Raw genomic sequence first — 8,446 nt, 5'->3', positions numbered from 1 at the left:
AGTTTACATGATCCTATGTTCTTCTTTGCTTGGGTTTTGGCTTACTCTCCAAGATTGGACCTAAATTGTGATTAAATGCCTAACTAGCCAACTTGTGGCTCAATTGGCTATATAGGAAGCTTGGTTAGATGTAGGAAATCATCATCAGAAGTGTTAGAAGAATATTAGAAGATAGAGCTATGATCTTGGACTCTGGTTTCATAATTTCCTTATATATGGCTGCAACCCAGAAGGCATCACAATCGAGCATGTTGATTTCTTATATGTGAAGTAAAATAATAGACCTATGAAAATGTTGCATCTGGCCTCATGTTCTCGATTGTTTTGGATTTTGTATGCAGCTTTCACATGTGACTCTAAGAATGGGTTTTTTGGAAGGTTCAAGTTGAGTTTATTCCACCTTGATCTCTTTCTTTCATCCATCCCTGCATCACATTTGCATCTAGTGGGGATTTTTTTAATCATCACTCCAAAATATATGATCTTAAGGGCAAAATTATCATATTCAAACTGAATTTAGAAAATAAGCTAGACTTGAATCAAAATCATGAAAGATTTTTGAATCTTAGTAGTGTACTCGAATGATGCCTGGTTCAAATTCTCTACAGAAAAATTGCCAAGTTTTTCTCTAACTAAAGTTGTGAAGTGCAATAAGAGTTGAAGTTGAGAGGAATGATAGGTGTCTGGATGATCAACACATGTGGCCCTCTTCCTCCTCCAACTACCAATAAGCAATATAAGCCTCTTTTCATCCAAGATGCACCAACTAGGCCTCAAACTAGTTGGAAAAGCGAGAGACATGTCGTGCTAAAGCTCTACTAATATGTGATAGATGCCAATGGGAGCATTCTCTACATGTCTAATTTTTTACTTTCATGGACCAAACCTCGCCTATTAGATGACCATAAAAAATCAAGGAAAGTGATTGCAATAAGGCATTTGAAAAACTCACCCACCATTGCCATCTTAAGAAAATTAGAAACATAAATGATCCCACTAAGGATGTCAAGAACCACTTCAATACCAAACCCAAATTGTGAATCTGGAGAAAGAACTTGTGTTAAACACACAACTTGTGTTGAATCCTCTTGCAGGAATTGTAGTAGATCTGTGAATTAGCAACTTCTATAGTAAATCTTAGGAGACAAATTGGAAGGTCTTTGTGCTTGTTGTGGATGTTTTAACTGGAACTCTACAATCTCACAATGATAATCCTAGTCACATCTAATATGAGAGTTTTTGTTCAGGTTCCAAAAAAAGTCACAAAATAAAATTATTATATGCTATGGTTGTCAACAAGCAAAATGTGTAAGTACAACCATGACACTTGAATTATTTGACAAATCATCTCTCAGAAAGACATTTCATGGAATGCTAGATTGCCAAATTCTCAAAAAATGGATTTGTTGTTGAAGTTTTAAAGATATTTCAAACAAATAGAATTGATAGGAAGAAAGTAAAATTCCATGATTTTTGTAACCATCCCCCACATTGTGCCAACATAGAAATGACACGTTTTGATTGATTAAAAACAAAAAACTTCAAAGGAATCTAGTTCTGTCATATATGTATTGGTTATTGGACATAAAAATGCATTTGTCAATGTATGCCTCTGAATATTTTCCACAAAGGTAAAGGGTAGTGTGTAAATTGTTTGACAATATGACTTAAATAAATAATATCTCACTGAATAATATGATTGAAAGAATGAAACATGATGGATTTGTTGAAATTGATTATAGATTTCTCGAGCATATATGATTGGCAGGTATAATACCAGATTTTACAACCTTTACCAATATCTTGTCCACCTATACATATAGGACATTGCTCATAAGTTGCTCTTATATATACCACCCTCCCCCCCCACCCCAACAAAAAAGAAAGAAAAAAGAGTAAACAAATAAAATGATAGTAATTAAAATATAACAAAACTAAAGCTAAAAAGAGACTAAGGAAAACAAAAATTAGATCAATATTTCAGGTCTAAAAGGCCTTATAGTGGATGAATACAGTCTAATAGATGTACAAAACTATATATCAACAAGCTGTAAAAATAACAAAAAAAATTCATCCTTACAAAAAACTTTATTTAAAACCAATCATTATTTTCCTGGCAACACACAATATTAAGACTTAAACAGGGCAATCCTAAGTTCGTAAGGGTAAATGTTATTTGACTCTTTAAGGACATAGAAAAAAATCAAAATAGGAGTACAAGCCTAAGTGGATAAAGATAATTGTCATTTAGTTTCTTCGAAGATACATAAAAGAGTCAAGGTCTCTACCACTTTTCAAAGATGAGTTGCAAATTGTATTGAATAACGTCCATAGTGAATGCTTGAAACCAAACATATTATTGCAACTTTGAAGTAATTAAAAATACAAAATAGACTATATCTAGAGTAGAAATAGCAAAGCCTTGCATAAGGTATGCCTTAACAATGGTAGTGTTTCAAAGTAATCATCATACATGCCTATTATGATGCGTTCGTTTCTCTGACTGTACAAATATTTAAGTTTACAAGAAATGTGTTTTAGGGGCAAAAAAGTCATCACAACTTGTTTGTGCCCAATTCTTAATATAATACTCATAAGTAAAAGTGACCTCCATCTATGAAATTTGTTGGAACTCTACAAAAATCTACAAGAATAAATGTAATTTCCTTTGTTTTTGGGCACAGGGAATCAATGCATGTGCCAAATCTTTTATTATTTGCTTAAACAATTTTTCCAGACATTCTTTTGTTGTAGCATAAAATTGGGGGCTGACCATCAAATTGATAATCTACATCCGAAAATAATCATAACTAAAGATTTTCCTCTTCCCTAGGATTGAAGTTATATGAAGAAATGGTAAAGCAACATATAAATAAATAGAAACCAACATAGGAATATCTTCTGGGATGCCATAATTAATAGAAGAAAATGCTTCCTTTATCATGGACGATATTGATGATGGGATTCCATGCTTCAACTTGCTCCTTTGTCCAAATTCTAGGTTTTTGTGGGATCTTGGTATGAAGCATAGAATTTCAATCCCCAGTAAAAGGGAGCCAAATTTATTGACATGAAAAATCTATGGAGTGAGTACCATAAATACAAAAAGGAACCTAATGTACTAAACACTCGATCCGAACTCTTTGTAATCCAACACACACAATAACAAAAAAGGGAAACATTGATAACTCTAAATCGTAGATAACTCTGAAGTTGGGGAAAATAGTGCAGTGAGAATGATTTTGTCATATTTTGTTTTATTGAGGCAAATCCTATTTATCAAAGAGAATGAAAATATATATCCAAAGATCAGTGTAATCTTCTGAATGTCGTGAGTTTTGGAAACTCCATTACTAGAGAAGCGCAATAGGCTTTGGATAAATTATCTTTGCAAAGATGCTCTGCAACATTGCTGACAATTGTTGCATGAATCACAGTTATATTGTTCATGCTCGTTACTCCACTTGCTACAATTTGTAATTGATGTGGAAATCTAATAAGTGACATGTAGCAATAGAAGCTCACATACACAAATCCATGTTGAATATAGAAATAGAAGCGAAATGTTCTCTCTAAAAATGGAAAACACAACACTTTAAAGTTTTTCTCATAATTTTATGAGGGAAAAATGGAAAATATCACCCTAAAAAATGAGGTCATCCAATCAAAAAGAAGAAATAAAAGTAAAGAAAATTCGCTTTAATAAGTAAATATGTGAAGACTATAGAATAGGCTATAAAATAGGCATTAATTTGAAATGTAAATTAATAGTGAAAGATAGGTGAAGACCAATAATTATTATCATTATTTCTTGCCTACGATAGGTATACTATTGGAATCGTTTAGTGCTCTATTTTTTTGTTTGACTAAATTTGACCAACCAATAGCATTAAAGTATTAAATTGTATTTAACAAAAAAATCTAGATTTAACTATTAATATTCATTTTTTTTGTAATATAAATTAATTTTTTTCTTATTTCTCATTGGATAGAACAATGAGAAAAATGAAATTTTGGTTAAAAAATTAAAAGAATTTGAACATAAGTTAAAAAATTCTATAAAGTTCATGATTAAAATTCTAGAAATTTCTAGTAAACATTCTAAAAGTTTTCTACTTTCTAGATTTGTGGCATCAGATTTGGCACTGAGGACCTTGTCTTCTTTCTACTCTTTCATTGAGGAGCACAGGGCACCATTTCTTTATTCTGCGGAAACTACTTGCAAAGTTTTGCAAGAGCTTGAGCATCAGTATGGTTTTCACTTTCTATAAAGTCTAAAGATTCCATAGTTGTTTTAGATCTAAAAATTATGAGTATATACTTGTTTTGCTATGCATGTGAAAGGTATGTAGCGAAGTTTGTTTTGGTTTTGTAAAAAAAATCTACAAACAATTCTTCCCAATGTTACATTTGTGAAACAAATGTACTGCTGGAAACCTGAGAAATATTTACCCAACCAGATTTATGGTTAAAAACACAATGTTAGTTCCTCAATTAATACCATATTTTGTGAGTCCCAATTTTTTGGTTAAAAAATGTGCAGTCATCTTAAATTAATCCCATGTTCTTTGCATCATTATTTTTGTTTGTTTCTACCATTTATGGGTGCGTCTATTTTCCTCCTAGTTTGTATTGTTTCAAAATTTGGGAACACCTCATTTTATAAAAAAGATATTTCACCCACATTATAAAAAGATCTTGGTACTTTTGAACCCCAATTTTTTCCCCAATAAGAAGCCTTGAGTGCTAAAACTTGTACAAGGTGCAAAAAGATATACTGGAGAGAAATGGTGCCTTACAATTGCACAACATGGAAGACCTTTTGAATACTCTTATTGCTAATTCTAATCTCAAATTCAAAGTTATGTTAGTAATATGTTGAATTTATTTCATTCCTTAGTATATGTATTTGAGACACTTTCAAACTATATAAAGTCATAGTAATTGTGGATTGTATTTTCATTTTTTAATAGTAAATTACATTTTTACCATATGCACTTATCAGATTTTATAACAAAACAACTAGAAAAGGACTAGTGATAAAAAGAAATACCCAAATTCTAAGTAAGTTCATTTAAAAACAAACAAAATATAGAACAAGAAAGTTACAGTATCAGGATCCTAAAAATTTGTGATGTCCCATTTCTAACATAAATCAAAATTCCAACATTAATGAAAAAAAAACTCCACCAAATTCATGCTCTCATCTGTTTACATGGAAACCACCTAAACAAGGAACTAGAAATCATAGTTTACAAAGAGGACATTTAGCTAGGCATACATGCAACATATGGAAGCACGAACAAGGCACATGAACACGTCGAAGTATATCTTGGCAACAAATGTCATATTTTATTGAATTCATTAAATTTTATATGCTTAGATCTGATTGGCCCAACTTTTTAATTTCAATTTTATAAATAAAAAATCATAAAATTGATTGTGAATTTCCCTCAATTGATGCAACTTGAATTAAGTTGTTGTTGTGGATTATCTACATTTTAGGTGAACCACCCTACATCTCTCTATGATGTGAATGTATCCGACTTTTGGTTACTTGAAAGTCTGTGAGTTGCCAAAGAAAAATTAGGAAAATTTCTACTCTCTATTTTCCTCAATGCACTAAGTAATTTTCCCAATCTTGAAAATTTGACACTAAGCAAGGTGATATATGCTATATTCTAGGTAGATTTATTGTTTTAGCTTAAGCACTATTACCCCATGTCCCCATGCAACTGCTTAAATCAAATTTCTGCTTAAATTTAAGTAGTATAGTGTTCCCATGCAAAATAAAATTTATTGAAAAATAAAATTTTGGAATCTTTACCTATTTTTGTGGAGCAACTATTTTTTAGCATATAAAAATAAGTTGTGTGAAAAGTGGGGGGGCTAGAAATAAGCAACAACTACTTATTGAAAAAAGTGACACATGTCTTCACCATGTATTTTTAATCTCCTTTTTAATTTCCTATAATTTAGTATCATTATTTGCAAAAAAAGAGAGTAAAATCTAATTTAAAATACTAGTTAAAATTAAGTAACAAACATTACAATCATGGGGCCACTAGCTCCACAAATTGTGCCACAAAATAATGAGCAACTGCTGTTAGCGAAAATAAACCAAGCAACAACATGGGGACTTGCTCTTAATTCTATTTTTCTTTTCTTTTTGAACACTAACCATTGTATAGTGTTCTGTTGGAGAAATAAATATGACACCAAGAAGAGAGATGAGAAGGGGGTCATAATTCAATTTACCAAATCTTAAAGAATTATTTGTAGAATTTCTATGTAGAGTGATTGACAAAAGTTGAGATTTCTTGTGGGTAATGCTTCTTCATTAAAACTTATGTCAATTAGTCTTCCAAGTTGTTGTCGAGGTCTAACAATCATATTTTATATTGGAACAAAGTTTCTACACTAGTCAAAATAAGAACAGTGGACTAGAAAGAGGCCAATGATGCACTTCATAACAAACACTATAGGCTTAATATTTAGTTGAATGTGGAATAGGCTTATCATTGAGATTTCTTATTTATAGTTATTTTCAGAACATGTTGTTAGCGGGCTACAATGGGTTATTTTTGCAAGGGCAACGTGCTCTTCTAACTTTCTAATCATGGTTTTCCTATGCTGAAGAGCTACAATGTGTTATCATTTCCTACAATGCCAATGTCACTAAAATCTTGAATTTAAGTAGGCTTGGAATTTTTGTATTATTGAGTAACCTTACAAAGAAGCCTTGATGCAATACCTAAATTGTATTATTTATTGCAAGTAGTAAATCTGAAATTTAAATTATTAGAGTAAATGATACAATTTGGCTATTGTATAGACGATGGTAAACTAGAATGAGCATATGATGACATACTATAGTCTTGAGACTACATTGTTGGTGAGGAGCAGTGCATTGTATAGAGCCTGACTTGTAGGTGACGAGAACTCTCTCCCTTAGCCACATTAGACAAACTAAACATAAATGCAAAACAAACATGCACACCAAATACATGCAAGTATGGGATAAGTAACATAATAAATAACAAGTAGACATAGCATTAGAATCCAATATAATTAACTCATCATCACGAAAGCAATTGCATTTATTAACTAAGAGTCATTAAGCATCATCAAATAACACATGAAATGAGCCAACTATCATCTTTTTGAATAGCTAGAATAGTATCATCAAGAAATTCCGTAGTAGGACATGTTTCTGAATGAGGACAAGGAGCTTCAACTAAATAATCCGGTAAAGCTTGTCCCTTAATAGACTTATAAGAAATGAAATTAAGATCAAATTAGGTCATAAGGCTTTATCTCAAACAATGTTATGCATGAAAAAAGACATCGTATAATAGCAATGAGTCTAAGATCTTTTTCCACTTAATCAACACCATAGATCTTAGGGTTCATGATTTGATTCATCAAATACAATGTAGCTAATCACCATTTTGTTTATCTCTTCTTTTATAGAATCTTTCTCCTTGAATTTATCTCTTAGATCGTTTACCTAATCCTCTCCTAGAATTAAATGATCCAACTCATCATTCCTTATCTTTAATACATTTTCCATATCCTAAGAAATCAACTTAGTCAGCTAGAAATTACAATTTCATGCAAATAATTAAAATCTTGTTCCTCAACCAATACTAAGCTTCGACACTCGGTCATCACTGAATTGCCTAGTCGCTATAAAACTTCTTGCTCGACATCGACACTATCACTCGGTCGATACTGATGGTGGATGATAGTGTTAGCATGTTACAATGGGTTATCATTTTTGTGCTACTTTGGGTTATTTATGAAGTTATTTTTTCTAGTGCAATAATTGTCACTGAAATCTTGAACTTACACATCATGAACTCTTGTTTTGACCCTTTAAATGCCATGCAAATATTTGTTTATGTTCTTCAAAGTGAAGTCTCACGTTTATTATCTTAGTCCATGTCTTAGCATTTTGAACTAATTTATTTAAAAAAAAAAAAAAATTACTGTATCAAAAAAAATTCTAAAAGTATGTAATATTTTTTCATTAAATGTAGTATTTGGTTAAAACTTATATGGATGGAATTTTAGTGACACTATAAACTATTATAGTAATATTGATATGATTGATAATGTGAAACTAAATTATGATTGACATAGAAATGATAACTATTCCATAAGAAAATTATTTATACACAATTAAAAAAAAAAAAACATTAAAAATAAATTTTGCTATATTTAAATGCAAATATAAGAATCAAGAAGAAGGATTTGAAGGATTTCATTATGGCTATTAGCCTTGAAATTTTCACAACTAAAGGTACTAGCAAATTTTATGGACTTATAAGGGTTGGTTGGACATGATCCATAGGTGGAGGATAGTTGAGGAAGCCTATAAAAGCCATATCCCATAATAGAAAATTCAATTGAAATTTAGCATTGAATGAGGTCATAAGGCTTT

The sequence above is a fragment of the Cupressus sempervirens genome, chromosome 3 (assembly GCF_028749045.1).
Source record: "Cupressus sempervirens isolate cs-2001-9-10 chromosome 3, ASM2874904v1, whole genome shotgun sequence".
NCBI classification, from domain to species: Eukaryota; Viridiplantae; Streptophyta; class Pinopsida; order Cupressales; family Cupressaceae; genus Cupressus; species Cupressus sempervirens.
The sequence above is the reverse complement of the archived record's forward strand: the minus strand, read 5'-3'. Positions refer to the sequence as shown.